General features: G+C 39.3%; 1 protein-coding gene across 1 annotated transcript in view; it reads left to right on the forward strand.

The window, feature by feature from the left end:
- The first annotated feature begins 11,665 nt into the window (after nt 1–11,665).
- Nucleotides 11,666–18,123, forward strand: part of USP54 (ubiquitin specific peptidase 54) — a 79,711-nt gene continuing 73,253 nt past the window's right edge. Inside the window, exon 1 of the mRNA XM_049809762.1 lies at nt 11,666–11,803. The gene's annotated coding sequence lies outside the window, so the exon portion shown is untranslated. The remainder of the gene's footprint in view (nt 11,804–18,123) is intronic.

Here is an 18,123-nt window from a genome sequence, read left to right on the forward strand (position 1 = left end):
AATAAAGGAAGGAACTTTGCTTGGTGCCCTCTCTGGTTGCCTCGTTTAAAATTTGTTTATTGACTCAACTTTTCTTATTCTTTGACCCCAGCAATCAATTGGTAATTAGTTTTCTTAATTTTTATGGCTTTTTATTTGTTTGGTGTTGTTTTTTCGTTATGTGGTCTTTTTGTTTGGTGGGGGTTTTGTTGTTGTGTTTGGGTTTTTTTATTTGTTCTGTTTTTTTTTAGGAAGGTCTTTTGGCTAGGGCTATACTGTTTCTATTGATCAGGCAGTGTCAACTGTGGCCTAAAGAAAATGCATAGAGAAAGACTATGAAAAAACAAGGCACATCTAAGATAATGCAGTCCCCTTGTTCCCTTCCTAACTATGTACTCTTCTTCCGCTGTATCTTTTGCGATTCTACCTTATTAGTTCAGGGATATGGTGGCAGGAATTATATATGAGAGTCGGGCTTAAGAAGCACAATGGATTTATGCATATAATACCTGTTAATTTTATGTGCCCCAGGAAGATCTCAGTGAAGTCTGTGTACAGGACCATGTGATCTACAGTCCTTGATACACACAAATTTTTTAGCACTTTCATCCAAAGTGTTTGACTGCAGCTTTGCTCTTTGTGTGGGAGGTTAGCCCTTGCTGGCAGTATATTTGTGTTTAATGATCCCATTGTGTTCTATGCAATTGCACAGGTTTCTAGGTTGCTTGTGGAAGGTGTTTTTAGTGAGACAGTATGTTGTCTAACTTCTTCTGTCTTTGCCCTGGCTCTAGATTAATTCTTGCTGTGCCCAATTAAGCAGGGATAACAAACATCTGTGTCTGCAGAAATAATAATGTTGGCAAAAGTTGTGTGTGCTCAGTAATATATAAGTGCATTTTTTAAATGGAGCTATGGACATGATCTAATTTTTTAAAATGTAATCAGTTTAAACTTTGCAGTTTCAAAGCCAATTTTTAAGTTGCAAAGCTGTTGACCCATCAAAGGGGAAGTAAATACATAGGAGAGCAGGCTGGCAGGCTCAGTTTATCAGTAAACACTTAAGAAAGGAATATGCATAACTTTTTTGCTTCAATAATGTCTTTAGGTTTAGCTTATCCATTCAAATAGTAACCATTGGTGGGTTGATACTATGGAAAAGATGACAGTACTTAAAATTTTAGAGCAATGAGAACTGGGCCACTACAGCATTCCACTGGATGTTTATTACATCAGCCTCCATTCCAGCCTTCCCTGTCTAATTGTATGTAGCTGTTACCCAGGCTTAAGTGTGTTGGAATTGGGGTCAGCTGCTTTAGATGGTACCACTCCCTTGCTTGTTGTGGTGGATGTGTAGAAACAAGGCTTCTTCTGACAAGTAAGGGCCTGAGGATTTATTTCTTGTCTTTGCTACGTAAGCAGGCAGTATGCCTTTTACTGTTTGAACTTTCAAATTAATCTAGGTGGATTCAGTTCTCAGCATGTTTTTCACATTTTTTTTTACCAGAATTCTGTGTTGAGTCTTTCAGTCCAGGGATTTCAGCAAATTTATTTTGGCATGGTATCGTAAGTAGCCAGAATGGATGGGCACAGAGGCTTGGGTTGTCAGAGGATGTTAGTGTAGAACTGGGAATAGAATTTGGGTGTTCTGACTGTTCAGCACTGTTAAATCCCCAGTTCAGCGAGAAGAAGAACCACATCTTGTGCTGTCTGTCTTCTTACCAAAATAGTTCTAAAATCTGTTAACTTCTACTGGGGGGTGAAGTTCTTGGAGGGTGTGCAAAGTAGCATAATGAAACTACGTTACAATGAAATCTTGTGAGATAGCAGATGATATTGCTCATATCGTTTGTGCACCTATCTATACATGAGAGAGAGAAATTAGATTTAATTAGGAAGCTCACCTGCATAGTTCAGTCTTTCTCTGGACATAGATTAATCAGCAGTAATTATTTCTTGTTATAGGTCCTGACCATATAGACAGGATGCAACTGAGCTTGCAGCTAAAACTAAGCATAAACAAGCATTGTGAATACAGACAGTACTAACCATTCAAATTCTGTTAGAGAATTATTAAACTAAATATGTATTTGGATTGAATTCCAGTGTGGTTGTGAATACAGCATAGAAAGCTAATCATGTAGTAGATAGCGAACTAGATTTGAGAGAGCTCTTACTTCTTTCCAAGTTTAAAGGTAATGTTAGGAGCCTGCATCAATGTCATTTTTTGTATTGATGGAAATAGCTGTGACATATGAAGCGGCAGTGCAAATCACGTCTGAAAGGTGATGTGCCTCTTACTATGTTAATTTTCCTAAACAGATTAAGTTCTTGAGCTCTGAGATGAAATGATTATATTATGGGAGCTGTAGTAATTAATCTACTTCATGTAAAAGAAAATCAAACACAGTTGTTTCATGTCTCTTTCAAAATATACTGAATGCCAGCCCACTTTAAATTGGCCAGTAAAATGCTATCTAATAATGATTAGTATTAGTGTTCAATATTGTTAAGAGGATCAATAAAAAGAACAGTAACATTTGTAGCACTTACTAGTTTCCAAAACATTAATCTTTTTTTTAAAGTGTGCCTATAGCAAAAAAGCAAGCAAACAAACAAAACCCCCAAATCCCACCAGTTGAAGCCTGAATATTTGTCCTTGTAAATTACTTTGCCTCATCAGGAAAAATGTGGTAAGCGTAAATTAGAGACTGAGTAGTTGCAACATAAATTTTCTTTTGTTAGTATGTTGTCTGAGATTTCCCTTGAGTGTATATATAGTTAATTCACTGGTGGTTTATACTAACATGTTTTGATTTTCAGGGTAATTGGACTAGAAGTGCTTTAGTCAGTTAATGCAGTTCAGCTGATGGTCAGTATCTTGTTAAATCATGGTAAATCGGAATTTTAGCCTCCTCTTTCTGTGGTGGACAAAGCAGGGTATGTTTGGAATGGTACTTTTTTTCCTTCAAAAACATTAGTATTTGTACTATTAACTAGATAAAAGTCAGATATGCCCCAAAAGCTAAGTATTACTTTACCTCCTTAAGCTACACAAGCAGTATTTTCATTCTTTTTCTTCTAACGTTAAGCTTGTTGGATTTTGCTCTGCTATTTATAAAGTATTGTCATAAAATTATACAATGTGTCAGACATTTTGGATAATCTTAGGGGAACTAATTAAAGATTTGCATCCTAGCTCTTAATTTTTATTAATCTACAATTGTATTACAGTATCCTACTTCTTTTGGTCTCTGATATTTATGGCAAGATGAAATTTTTCAATGAAGGGAAGGGCTAGAAGGCTAGGAGTATGCTTAGTGTACGCAGAAGATAAATGAACAATTTTCAGGTTTATGTAATCATTGTATAATTCTTGTGAAAAGGAAATAAACAATTTGGGTGTATGGTGAGTACTCTGCGATACACTGAAGAAAATACACTTAGTTATCTGGCAAAAATCAGCAGAGCTGCAGTACAGCTGCTGCTGTCTTTAAACTTATTTTCTTCCTGTTCTTTGTTGCTATTTTAAAATAATGAAATCAAACACATCTTAAACTGCCACATATACATGTACTATAATAAAAGTCTATTATTATGTAGTTTAATTTTGGGCAATGACAGCAAGTAACTAACATTTCTAAATGTAATGGTGCAACAACGTAGGAGTGTACAGAAGGCTCCCTGATTTTGTGCACTGTGCTATCGGAGCAAACACGCTGCGAGAGCCGGAGTGTGTCTGCAGGATTGCCCGTGTCAAGCTTAATCCTGGTTTTTATCTGCAATCCCGTATTCAGTATATGTGCATGAGTATGTGAACAAAGTATGTGCCCATCCAACCCAGCTCTATCTGCCTCTGTAAAATGGCTTTCGTATTTGATACTGAAGCGACGCTAATGTGCTGCAAACGATCTGCTAATTGGTCTTCCCTAGCTGGTGTGACTGCAAATCTGGATTGCAGAGCTCCGGTTCTGTGTATTATTGTCTTACTACAGATCTCCTCCGTATGGCCGTTGAACTAGAAAAGGCCACCTCGTTTACAAGTACCCCTTCTTTCTCCTGGGGCCTTGTCTTGAGCTTTCTGGGAGGGCTGCACAGTTTGCAGGCAGCACTAGAGCACCGCTGCCTGCTTTAGTTGCTCTCACTGCAGTGTGCTTCTAGCTGCCAATATATCCATAGCTCAGTAATGTGGGGATTTTGATATGCAGCACAATTTTGTAAGATGTACTTGAAGTAAGTACTATGAAAATATCCTCAAAACACTAGCAGAAGAGGAGTATAATTGGTGAACAGCAGTTAGCACAAGAAGGAAATAAAAAGCACAGAGGACATGTAAGATGGATGGCAAATCTGAAGCAAGCCTTTTGCATACTTCTTAGTACTTGGGTAGTTATTTATTAGGCTGGACCTGATGAAATTCATCCTTTGGCATGTTAAAGAAAAAAAGTGATGGAAGCTATCTCAGTCCCACTAGCTGCTATTTGAGATGCTGAAGACTTGAAAAGGAGAGGTCAGGAGAAGAGTCAGGAAATCATAGACCATTCTTCTGATCTTTCACATTTTGAACAAATTCTTGCACAGAGTATAAGCCTCTGGGAGACAACGAGAACATAAGTCACAACCACCACGAATTTAGGAAGAGTAAGTAGTCATGCCAGTTTAATTTTCTTTTGTAACTTAACAATAAGGCCTGTGAATTGTCAAAAGTGTGAATGTTAGTATTGTCATGTTAGTGAGTTCTTTGGCACTGCTTTATATGATAATCTTACAAACAGGTAAAGAAACATGGCCTGAAAGAAACTATTGTAGAATAGGAGCAAGACTTATTGGATGATTGTGCCTAGTGGGTGTCTATTAATGATTGTCTGTCAAAATGAAATGGTTGTATTGAATGTGGATCTGCCATGGTCTGTTGGGTCTGTACTCATTCTGCTTCACTTCAATCTTTTCGTGAATGACCTTGATGATACAATAGAGTGTGCTTACAAAATTGATTTACTAAAAATGCCCCCAAAACTTTGAGGGAATTTATATGCATGGGACATAAGTTTAAGAGCACAAAATTATTTGAGAAAACTTAGTAGATAAATAGGGATGTTAAGTTCTACACTTAACAGAAATCATGAAATACACAAGTACAGGCTAGGGAACAAGTAATTAGGTGATAATTCTCCAGAATTCCTGATGTTGTAAAAGGGCAAATGGTGTATCATGAGGGATAAATATGAGTATAGGCTGTAAAACATACAGAACAATCTTTTTTTATCTACAGGTAAGTCCTCAGTTGAAGTATTGCATCTGGGTAGGGCAAATGCACTAAGAAAATACACCTCAGCTGAACAGAGGCTGGGAGAAGAGTAATCAAATAATCTGAGGTCTAGAAAATGGGGCCTAATAGGAAAGACTGAAATAATGTAATGGGGCGGGGGGAGCGTGCAAGCCCCCAAAAGAGAACTGGAAGGCATAATTTTTTCTGTGTGTGTATGTAGTAGGCTATTTCAAGAAGGTAGGAAGTTATCAAGTGTAAGGCCCATCTGTAAGGGGTATGGAAAGACAAATCATCTTAAATTGTTGCAAAAACTGCAGATTGGGTCTTGGACCAGGAAAAAGGACCTTAGATAACTGATGGTTGTTTCTCATAAGGCATTTGCTTTATTTAGCTGTATTTTGAATTACAACATTATTTTAAGACTGATGAACAGTACATATAGACCTTTTGGAATGTTACTGATTAAAAAATGAACAGTTCGTACATGGAGACAATTTACCCCAAGACAGTATCCACTAGAGAAAATGATGATGCCGGCAGCCTCCATATTGCCAGTCCTTCCACTTCTGATGTCCTCGTAACTCGGTAGCCTTCATCTTGTTGGTACCTCACTACATAAGTACTAGGTATACCATACAAGATTTTCACCTAGCTTTTCCTATTGACAGGCCTGTCAGTAATCAACTTGTATTTCTTTCTCATTTTCATAATGACTTCAGTTGTTGGTCCAGCACTTTGGGGACTCAACATATTATTATCATAAGAAAACAAGGAGTGTACTGTTGGTAATTGTTTTGTTTATAAAATCTTTCCCAATTTCCATTGTGTATTTCTCCACTGAGAAATGAGTCAAGCCTCAGTTACCTGAGGCTGTAACATGTATTGTTAGCATACTTTGAGTCTCTATTTGCATTGTTATACCCTAGAACACGTCTTTAATCATTGCAGTTTGAAATTACCTTGCTTAGCAATTTTAGTTTCTATTTTCTCAAAGAGAAATAAGTGATTTCATGAGTCAAAGCCAACAGCCTGTGTACAGTGTAGCCAGCCAAACCTGAATTCTGTTTGAGAGTGGAATTTGTCACAGCTTCAAGCACTTTTACTTAAACAAAAAGCCCCATTAAAATGTGAAGGAAATTCCATGGTGTCAGTATTCTTTCTAATAACTTACTGTGAGCTGCTTCCAATATACTTTTTTGCATTTTTTTTTTTCTTTTCTTTTCTTTCTTTCTTGCTTCTTTGCCCTTTTGAGATGTGTGTGTGAGGGAACCTGGAAGTTCTGACAGCTGCATGAGAGGTGGGTAGCAGCCTTTAAATGCAGGGCAGATGTCTAATGTGGAAACTTTAGGGGTACAACATCCTTGCAGGGAGACATTCTGGAACTTTTAAGAGGTGGAGATTTTTTGCATATCACAGAAAGAATCTGAGTGATTTGAAAGATATGTTTGTTATTGTTTTGGATATGAGGGGATGATTTGAACTCCTCTCTCTTCTGCTAGATCACTGGTTGCTCTTATCATACTACCTTGCTTTTCCATCCCACAGTGAATTTGGGTTAAATGCTGTAAATTCTACTGCTTTTCCTTTATCATGTACCTTGCTTTCCTAGATGGATGGTCGTGTTCTTATTATCTGCAAGGCAAATTATTGCTGATGTTGATTATTTAAATGTTGATCATTAGCTTTCAAATTTCCAGACAAATACATGTGGGAGAACTCAAAGGTTTGTGCTTGTTCAGGCTCTGGTGATATTTAAATGATATTCTATTTTTAACCATCAGGGCCAGAAATTCTTGCTTTTAAATTGAAAATTTATAGCTAGATGTATGAATCCAGCAGGTGATATAGCTATTTGGAATAAATAGGAGGACTCTTTCTGTAGTAGAATGCAAAGTAACACAATTTATTGCTGAAGAATACTTGGTGATAAAATAATATTTGAAAAATATGCCAAAAATGCTAAGTCTCTGAGAGAATGCCAATAACATGTGCCACTGGAATTGGAAGGATGAGACTACTATGTAGGAGGAATGTATAATAAAGACATACCATAGTATAGAAGTTGCAAGATGTTGCAACCTCATCAACCAGTTCTAAGTGGTACTGATGCTTCTAGGTATACGAGGCAAAAACAGCATTTGGTGCAATTCAAATGATCTAGTTGAGAACGCCTGGGGTTTGGGAGTGCTGCGATGCTGCCAAGCTGAGTGCTGAGCTCATGCCAGCCCTCCAGGTTAGGGCAATATAGCTGCTTTTGCCCTGTGTGGCTGGGTAGCAATGAAATCTATAGCAGCAGAGGGCTGTTGGTTAATGGATAATTTAATGTTGTATCTTACCTATTGTTTTTGAAAGCCATAGGGAGATCGGAAAAATCATGGCTTTATTTTTTCTTAAAGAGCTGGAATGTGGATGTCTTAAATCATTTAATTTTTCATGGACTTGGACTTCTACCTTGCTTAGCTGCACTTGAAAATCTACTGAGGAAGTACAGACCACCTGTCTTATTGTTTATGATGCATCATGTTGTACTTTCTGTGCTTGACTCAATGAAGATAATAATTAACTTATTCTTCACCAACAAAAATTACTCTTGCTTTGCTTTATTTGGTAAAGGAAGGATGCCTCTCACTGTGGAATGCTGGATTAGGCTGCTGGATGCCCTTTTGAAGTATCTAGTATTTGCCTGTCTCTTTGTAGAATTACAACATTAAGATACATAATAGAAGCTTTATTTATAAGTGTAAGTTAAAATGTGATGAAGACTAATAGCAGAATTACAATCCAAACTTGCAATTTAGTGATGTCTCAAAAGTCTAAAGTTTGAGTAGTTAAGTTTCAGTTCTGAAGGAAGTGGAGGAAGGTCCGTGCTTAACACAGCACTGGGCGCTGATGCACTTCCAAAATGTGATGTGGCTCATCTTTATTGTAAGGTCATTGTTTGAAAATATCATTGGTGACTAATGTGAAAAATGAAGGCTAACGAGTCAGTCCTTTTTCTAGTCCTTTCTGTTTTCTTGAGCACAGACCACCCTGCTAAACCGTACTGCTCTGCTACTCTTCAGCAGTATTTCAGTGCAAGGATTTTTATGTGCCTGAACGTGGACTATGAGATGGATACACCCACTTTCACTGTGGAGTTTGCACTGTCTCCTTGCAATAGAAGTAAATGAAGTTTGTCTTATGTTAGAAACTTAGTAGCTAAGTGCTCTTAAATGACACTGAATTTATTTAGGCTACTAGAAAGACATTGAATTTATTTAGGTTACTGAGATTTGAAAAAAAAATTCAGTGGTCTTTACATAAATAAGGTTTAGAAGTGATTTTGTTGTGATTTCACTGTGCAAAACAGAACTGAGCTGTAATTTCAGTTAAGTCTTGAATATTCAACATTGTCAGTGGATAGTGATGTTGGATGGTAATATGTGTAAATGTGTTGGTTTAATTTAATAGTTGGTTCTAGGGGAAGGCAACAGGAAGGCAACACAATAGTCTGGATAAGCAATAGTGCTGCAAACATGCTACGGATAATAGCTGATCTGTCAGCTGTGAAGACCAAACTTCCAGGCTCCAACTGGAGTTGCATAGCCATCTCTGTAAGGGTGGGAGCTCAGTGATCAAAAGGGTATCAAAGGGGTGGATAACAATCAACTGAGGGATTTTTATTTTGTTTATGTGGCATTTTAAAGTGATTAAAATTATTTTTATTGAGGGGAAAAGTGTATTTGACTGTATTTAAATGTCACATTTAATACTATCAATAATTAAAATAATCTGTTCTAAATATACTTTAAAATCCCACTGCCTGTTTGCCACTAAAATTTTAGCAAATGAGATGCTGAATTGAAACTAGCACTAATGAACTGACAACCTAGCTTTTGACAATAAGTGGGGTTTTTTTAGTTATAGTGCAGACATAATTGTTTTGCTTGTTCCACACTGTTTCTCAGCTTAGAATTAAAGATGAAAAAGCAAGACACTTTATCTTTTAATGTTTGAGTAATAGCCTAGAGAGCTGAGGGGATGAAATCCCCTAGCTGTAGAAGTGTTTTGCATTGGTGCTTACCATCAATATCAATTTAATTCAGATTACTCTTAACACCTTTTTTTTAAAGTAGTTAAATAAAATAATGTCATGTAACTTCTGTCCACGTGCAGTTTGAGATTAGTATGAATGAGAAATTCTGTTTCAGAAAACATGCCATATGATGTTCGCCATTTTCTGAAAGATAGTCCTGATTATTTAGTATAGTAATCTTGGCTAACGAACCTCAGTACAGCAGAAACACAGATCTTGCAAATACTCAGAAAATGAGGAAAAAAAGAAGGGTCTAAACATGAAGATGTTTTTAGACATATGAATGCCGAAAAATTTCGGGGGGGGGGGGAAGGAATAATCTCTATAGGGGAAAATGGGAGTTGAATGTAATTCAGGTATTTTAATAAATGTATCTTTTACAGTGTCTTCATTATTAGCAAAGCAAGAGCAAAATTTTGTGTATGAGGCTATAATGTGTTGTGTTAGAGCATAACTCAGCCTGTTCCTATATGCAAACCAGAATGCTGTCTCTCATCTTCTGCTCTAAATGCTGCACTTCCAAAGGCCAACACTGTTTTTGATGAGTACTGGTATAATTGATGGTGGAGCTTACGCATAGAAACAAAGGACTTTTGCAAAATCAAATAATTGTTTGGAAATATCTGTAGCAGTTGAGTAAAACCTTTATGATACTAGTTGGACAATAAGTGACACTTTATTATGATTTCATCTTTCATATCTAAAAGTAAGAACTGTCACTGAAAGCATAGATGAGAATTGGGAAAGTGAGTATCATTTGTCCATGTCTTACAGATGAGGAACTGGAGCAGAGAGAGATGAATTGATTTGCATGAAGTTGCCCTGAAAGTTGGAGGACATGGCAATTAATCCCAGCAGTTGGTCTAGACTGGTGGCTTTATGCTAGCAGTAGTGAAAGAAAGAGAAAGTGCCTGCATGGCTGCAGCTTGAGAATTCCCAGCAACCTCCTTGAGCTTTAAGTGAGGCTTATATGTTTTCATGACTCAGTGCGTGGCAATACAATGTTTTCTGTATGGATTAGATATAAATAGGAAGGATGACACAGTATAGGAACTACTGTGTTTCTGTTCAAATTTGCTTCTTGAATATGAAATTTTAGTGTTCGTATGTTCCATTTAATTCTTCTCTCTTCCATATTTAATGTTATTTGCCCAGCTGAGTGGAAGTGATGCAGATACTGATTTAAAGGTCTCTTGTCCTCCAGCACATTCCCTTAGTAGAGAGGATCATTAAGCAGGGTAAGAGGACAATTGATTTTGATTAGGGAAGGGGATAGTGATAACAGTTTGATTTGTCCCAGTTAAATTTTGAGTCTGTCTTATTTGCCACGCATTGGTGGTACAAACTGAACAGTTATCAGCTTTGTGCTGTGTCAAGCTGGTTGGTTTCTTCTGGCAGATAATATAGTATCTAACATTAAAGTAGTTGTTCTCTATGTGCCCCTGAGAATGGGCAAGCCTCCCTTTGCCTATGGGCAAACCGGCACTGTGTTTTTGGGGTGAAAGAGGAAAGTTGTGGCCTCCAGGAGCTCAAGACCTGCTGCTGTTTGGGTTTATGGATAGCAAGTGTGTCAGAGAGGTACATCCTGCCAGGGCCATGGCTGCTTTGTAAAAAGAGCTGTGGAAATAAGGGGAAAAGACTTGAAGCGTGCTGCTAAAATCCACCAGGAGAGTGGTTTGCTTACCCCAGTTGTTTACACGAGCAGCACCCCTGAGGTAACCTTTTCCAGGGAGGAGGGCAGCAGGTGTCCAGCAGCGCTGGAGCGAGTAGCCCTGGTGCCGAGAGCAGAGCGTGGCCGAAGGATCTCCTCGCCCTTCAACAGGTGGGAAGAGAGGTGTGGAAGGGCCTCGAGCAGCACACACGTGGCCCTGCGCCTCCGCCCTCCGGGGAGGCTGACGGGCTCTGGGTGTTACTTGAGCGCGGCCGTCTGTCGTTACTGCCCGCTCTGGGCTGGCGACTCTCCCCTCACGCTGGCTGTGGAGGCAGCGGCCTCACAGCTCCGGCCTCGCCGCTGCCCCTTTAAGGCCCGACCTGCCCGGGGATCAGGTGCGCGGCCGGAGCGGTGACGTCATGGTGCCGGAGGCGGGGCCCTGGCTGCCGCTCCCGCGCTGCCCGCGCCGCGGGACAGGGCAGCAGGGGCTGCACACGTGTGTGCGGGGCGGCGGTCTCCGGGCGGGCCCGGCTGGCGGGTGAGTGCCGGGGCGCCGCGGGAGGGGGGCGGGCGCGTCGAGAGTTGCCGGTGCGGAGCGCGGCCTTGGGAGCGGGCGGGACAGGCAGCGGCCGGTGGGCAAGGCGGGTTAAATACGGCTGGATCCCGGTGCCGGGAGAGCGGGGCGAAGGCTTCTGAACGCGGGTCCGCTGCAGCAGGTGTCGCTTTATCTTGTGTTGGGCTGGCTGCTGTATAAGCAAATGAAAGGTTTTCTTCTTCAGCAAACTAGACTAGAAAAAGGTGCTGTGCGCAAGATGTTTAAATATTTGCAAAGGTAATTTTCAGCTTTTTTTGTACAGGCATATGCAAAGTTATATGGTTCATTTGTATTTACTTGTTTAAGCTGTTGCTGAGATAGTAAATGAACACCAGATACGGCCTTAGTTGTTTCTATTTCTCATGGTGACAAATTGTGCTGTGTACCTACTGTTCTTGTTAGTAGAAGGTGCTTTGTTAAATTTAACTTGTGATACTTGGCATCAAGACAGTTCAAAACACTGGGGTTTGGAGTACAGGAGGGATGTAAGGTGTCTTATGGCTGCCTGCCCTCCCTCCCTTGCTGGCGGGAGTATTATAGCCCACCTGTATGGAGAATAGTAATGACCATGCCCTTTGCCAGTTAGGTGGCAATGGGCAAGCCCATATGAAATTTACACCACTTAAATCTTCATACTTAGAGGAATTGCACTTGCTAGTACTGATGAAGAAAGGCAAAGTATTGATCATGGCTTTGGTTGTGGTTTTTTCGCTGGTTGTTTTTTTGTTTTGTTTTTTTACAAGGGTAGAGGAGGCATTGTTGTCGGACATTCATTTAATCTCTGTGATAAATAGACTTTTATATTTGCCATTCTAATTTCTAGCCTAATGTGTTCACTTTTCAACAGATAAGTTAAAATTGGCAGAAAGAAATAATGAAAAATAATTCCCTGCTCAAGGGAATTATCACATGAAGATAAAGTTGACAGGAGGGCCTCTGTCATTTTCTGGGTAGCAGTAGGATATGACAAAGTAAAGCAAGGCTTTATTAGGCTTGACTGTTGACTAGAGGAAGGTCTCTCTGGTATTCTTATGCTAAAAATGTAGGCTAAGACATCCCTTTGAAGTCTTGAATTGGAAAGGCCCATCTTTACCACATCTAATTTCTGCATTGGATTCCAAAGCAGATTTAGTCTCTAAATCTACAGAGCAGGATTCTGGAGTAACTCCTCATTAAAATAAAGAAAAATACCTTTATGTATGGCCATATGTATTTGTTATGATATGTGCTATTTTTAGTTTTGAATGCATACCTATGAATCCATCTGCAGGTTTCTTTTATCTATTGCCTTGATAGTGTTTCAGTCTAATCAGTATGCAATGGATGGTGCTTTTACTCTCTAAATTTAGCTGCTGATGTTCATACACTACTTGGTATTCTGTATTGCTCTTTGTAGTGGGCATTCTGCATGGATAGATGGGCTGCAATGGCCTTTGTCCTGGAATATGCATTATCCCAGTTGATTTATATGAACAATGGGCTTTTTAAAAGGGTGAATTATGTTAATCTAGAATGGTTTAAGACCGATGGAATCTTTATATTTAAGTATGTTAATGTATACTTGTGCTTTGTGTGTGCCTCACACCTGGGGGAGAGGAACCTCTGAGTGAATGTCACATTACCATAGTGTTTAATTAGTACAATTTTTTTGCATACTTATGCAGAGTACCGGTGTTCTGTCAGAAGCAGATTTGTAGTCCGAAGGGGTGATGCAGCTTTAGGACACCAGGCTAAGGTGAACAAGTAAGTAATCCAGGACATAGTAGGGTTAGGCTACAGGGTGAAATCTGGTCAATTACTTTTCTACCTGAAAATCTCTTTTAACTGCTAAGTATATTTTTTCATTACAGCACCTATTGCTGTGATGGATGTGACTTTTTGTAGATTTTTGGCAAGTGGCTCGTTGTTTCTTCTGGAAGTCATCAGCTATTTCTTACCCTCCTTGTTGATATTTTAGCATCTTAAGCCAATTTAATTTTGCTGGCTGTGAAACAAACAACAGCCCTCATAATGTGTGATTGTATATACTATTGAAAAAGTCACTGGATTTTAAGCATCTACAACAGCTTTTGTAGGTGGATACAATTCTAAGAAACAGTGGCTGTTCTAATGAAGTCATTAGAAAACATTTCAGGGTGCAAAGAAAGATAACTTAAGAAATGCTGTTACTTCCCTCGTTCTTTCTAATTGCAGATTTTCATAGAGAATTTACTTTCATGAATTGCAAATTAAAATTTACTGACATTTTTTATCTACATACACCACCCCCACCCCACCCCCCCCCCCCCCAGTGTTTGGGGTGATTCCTGGAATCACCTATGTCACTGACTTTTGTTTTCAGCTCTTCAATATTGTGGTATGGATTTGAATGCTCTTGGGAGTTCTGTGCTGTACATCCTGACTGCATGTCAGTCTGCCAAGGTTCAGTCATGGGACAAACACTAAAAATAAGACACAACGGAAAATAATTAGTGCAGGAAATTTAAAATTATGTAAGATAAATTTATATGAGTCTCATTACCTTCTCTAACTGTGGCTTTGTGATCTTGTTTTTTCTGTTGTTAAATTAAGTGATACAAAAGTAAACTAATGAAGCCAAGGAACTAGAATATCAAATGGGACAAATGAATATAGACAGGGAGAACTTTCTTGTGAGCTTACTTTTTAATTTTGGTTTCACACTGATTTAAGTTAGTTTCCAAAGTGAATCTTCCACCTCCAACCTGTCATCTCCTTTTTTTATGTCAAACAAGAGCCTGAAAAGCATTGGTTTTATTTGATGAAGGCAGATGAAGCAATCTTGCATAATTGTCTTTCTCAAGACTTTCTTGCAAGCCGTTTGTCAAGGAGCACAGCGTTGCTAAGATCCTGATGTATCAAGGTTTATAGGCTGGGTGCCATAGTTTATGGTGACAAAATTATATAAGTTCTTGATGACACTGGGAAAAGTGGATATGGATTTATCATTCCAGTTACACTGGTCCAACGCCATGTGCGTGCTTTACATAGGAGAAGTTATTTTCTGATTCCCAACTTAGTCAAACCATAAATTAATTCCTGAATGTCTCAGGGTCGTATTTAAACTACAGCAAATTCCTTTTCCTACATGGAAACAAATTTTGTGCTATGCCTTTTAGAGTATAAAACAGTGTGTGTGTCTGCACAGGTGATGGGAGATTTGTCTGTGGCTTTAGACACAGCATGGCATCACACTCATTCAAAGAATGTGCTAGTGCTTTGACCAAGAAATTTAGTTAAGTGCTTTGTTTGATTAACAGGCATCTATAACCCAGTGTCTTACTTGCAGTCAAGACCTTTTACCATCCCTTTTTGATAGGATATTTATAAAACATTCTTTTTGCATTGGTCCATGTACTGAGGTGGAAGTTGTGAAAAGCACGATGGATTAAATGCAGTACATTATTTGCAGTCACTGGGAATAAGTATGCAATAGAATTGCTTTTCTTGGTTTTGTTTTAGTTTTAGGAGCATAGTAGCAACAAGAAATGCAGTTATTTATGGTATTTGTGGGGGTACCTCTTTGGTAAAGAGTAGTATTTTGGTTCCTGCCTGTGTTTAGTAACCTTTAAGCCTGGCTGTTTGTAGACTTCCAGACCTCCCAGTGCTACAGGTAAAACTAGTCTGAAGCACTGGGTTAGAATTCCTAGATGTAAAAAGTCAAACTGTAGCAGGATATGTTCATAATGATATGCTCAGGGTACTAATACTTTGTTTTTCTCCCAGTTGTTTTTGTTTTGTTTCTTGGTTATCTGCCAAAAGGAAGACTGGTTTCAATGAGGAGCGTTCTGCCTTGTAGTACATACACATAAGAAAGAAGACAGACAGCTTCAGTTAAGTGGAAGATACTGAGTTTGTATACAAACTGTTTGTATAAACAAGCAGTTTTTACTCTTAAAGTTGTAAATGGGCCAGATTCATTTGTGAAACCATAAGGTTTGGAAATGGAATTAAGGTGATAGTGCTCTTGATAGCTGAGGACTGGACTTTATATATTAAGGAATCCTTTCTACTTCACTGCTCCTAAGCTTATTTTTAAAGCTAGTTTAGATTTTAGTTTAGATTACAGGCCATGGCTTCTCAAATAATTTAACTAGTAGTACCACCCCAAGCCACTCCACGCAAAAAATACTTGTGGGGCTGTGTAGGGAACACTGAGGAACAGATCTGACTTCAAACTACCCTGGCCTGTCTTTCCACCCTGTTGCTGTTTACCCTGACCAGGCTGTCTGTGTGGCCACGCAAATGCTTGTGTTGCCATATTGGAAAGGGTTGCACAAGGATGAGAATGAGCAGTTGGGAGGCTGAAGGAAAGTGGAGGGCTAAAAACTTTGGCCTCGCATTAGCCATTCTCTGAATAGTCTTGAAAAGTATTTCTCATTCTCTGTTGATAACTACCAAAACAACAGTATGTTTGGTTATTCTTTAGAAATATTGAGAAACGGCAAAAAAGGCTTTTTTCTCATGTTGTAATTTACAACCTACTTGAATAGCTCTAGGTAACCTGATTTTAATAAAAGAATAGCTCAGATGGTAAGGGAGAAAGCAGTATTGGTTTTTATCAGTTTTCATTATATGGGTCCATTTGGCTTTAAGGCTGTTTCCACCCTACCAAAGCAAGCTGTGTCAATGAAGTAAAATCAAGATTTTGCTGTGATTCCCCTCCCCCCCCCCCTCCCCTGACAGTATTTAAACGGTTGTCTTGCCATGTGGAGAAGGTCAGCTGAGTACAGCATATGTGTTTGCCTAATTGAACACATTGCCCTGAAGTTTGTTAGAATGTTGTTAGATATATTTTTTTGTTGGCTTTTCCCCCCTTCCTCTTGAAAAATGCACCGCTGATGCAGGAACTTGAGCTTCTTTTCCTCAACCCGCCCTCTCCACCCTCCTCACCACCCAAAACACAAATTGTTGATGGTTACTGCTTTGTATCCACAGAATTAACTTTTTTGACCTCAAAGGTTTTCAATGAAGGGGGCAAACATCTGTTTTCAGACTTCTAAAAAGTCCAGGGGATGCATACTGTAAATTAAAAACCACTGTCCTAGAAGAATGCACTTACTTAGAGGCTAGAAAAGATTAAGCAGGGGTTTTAATTTGCAGCAGTTGTTTTGAACTGATCTTTCCTGGAGTGCAGCGTGATGTTAACCTAATGCAGTTTCACTGTGGCTGCTTTGAAAAAGGGCTGGGTAGGTTGCTGGGTTTTGGCTGGGTGCTCCTGCTCTCTCCTTGCTTGGCCATGTGGCATGTCTGCTCTCGGTTGAAGTGGCTCATGCAACCGGCTTACAGCTTAACGCAATACTCGGAAGCAGTGGGAGCATGAGGCTAAGGAAAGTAAACAGGCTGACAGAGTCTGGTGTTTCCCACAGTTAAATGAAACCACACCTTTAATCTGTGTTATTGATTGCCACACAGGTGTCCTGAGTGCAGAGGGAGGGACAGCTTTGTTATGCGGGTGAGATAATCTAACTTCAGTCCACTGTCAAGAGGCACTGCTCACCAGGCCTGCTTTTCTGAATCCCAAGTGAGCTAGCTGATGAAAAAAACCCTATCATTTTTATTTTCATTGTTGGAGTTGGCTTTTGCTGACTTACCACCCTACACTAGCTCATTTTGCAGACTGCCCAGTGTTAGCATAAGTGGAGCAGAAGGGGCACGTGGTAGTGAATGGATCCACCCTGGTAGCAGCTGTCAGGTTGGCATAGCTGTATCATAAAACACACTGTAAGTTACCTGTGCAAGGAATTAGTGCATCTACACAGTATCTCTGCTTTGGTGGCAAAGCTCCTAGAAGAAGCTGCCGTAGCAACTATTTCTTTGCTCCGGTACCTTTTGCAGTTTGCCGGTCTGTGTTGTGCCAGTTAAAACTGCATACTGCAGGACTGTTTTGTATTCTGATAACTGAAATTATACAAATAGCCCCCTTCATACTTTTATTTTCTGGTTATTTTTAACCCAGATTGTTTTCATGATGCAGTTTGTAATGTGGTCCTACACAGGCTGCCATCTGCAGAACAGAGCATCAGGTGAGAACAGGAATGAGTGATCTGTGAAAGCAGGGCAGGAACTTCTGCAACCAACTGCTTTGTTGAAGGCAGTCAAGAAACTACATCTTCACCCTGTAGTACTTATTCCTGACAAATTTCTCTGTGTAGACAAACTTATAGTATTTAAACTATACTAAATGTTATGACATTTACAGCTCTATGAGTAGGAGTGCTGTGGTGGAAAATTATTCAAAGGTGAAGGAAAGGGCTAGCATAGCCTTTGCTGGGTAGGAAGCTACATGATCTGTGACAGCAGAAGGAAGCTGAGATCATATGACTTTGCACACATTGGGAAAAGAACTGTTTTCAGTATTGAAAGAATGGTTATTGCAGCTCTCTGTCATCTATACTTTGTTTCTTCAAAATTTTTTTTAACTTACACTTTTGTCATTTCCTTAGACAATCTATTTATCTTGCCAACTGTGAATGTATGCCGTAGGCATACATGCTTCTAATAGATAAGGTTGTCTGCAAATACATTTGCTTCTCAGA

This window comes from Accipiter gentilis, chromosome 9, assembly GCF_929443795.1.
Source record: "Accipiter gentilis chromosome 9, bAccGen1.1, whole genome shotgun sequence".
NCBI lineage: Eukaryota > Metazoa > Chordata > Aves > Accipitriformes > Accipitridae > Astur > Astur gentilis.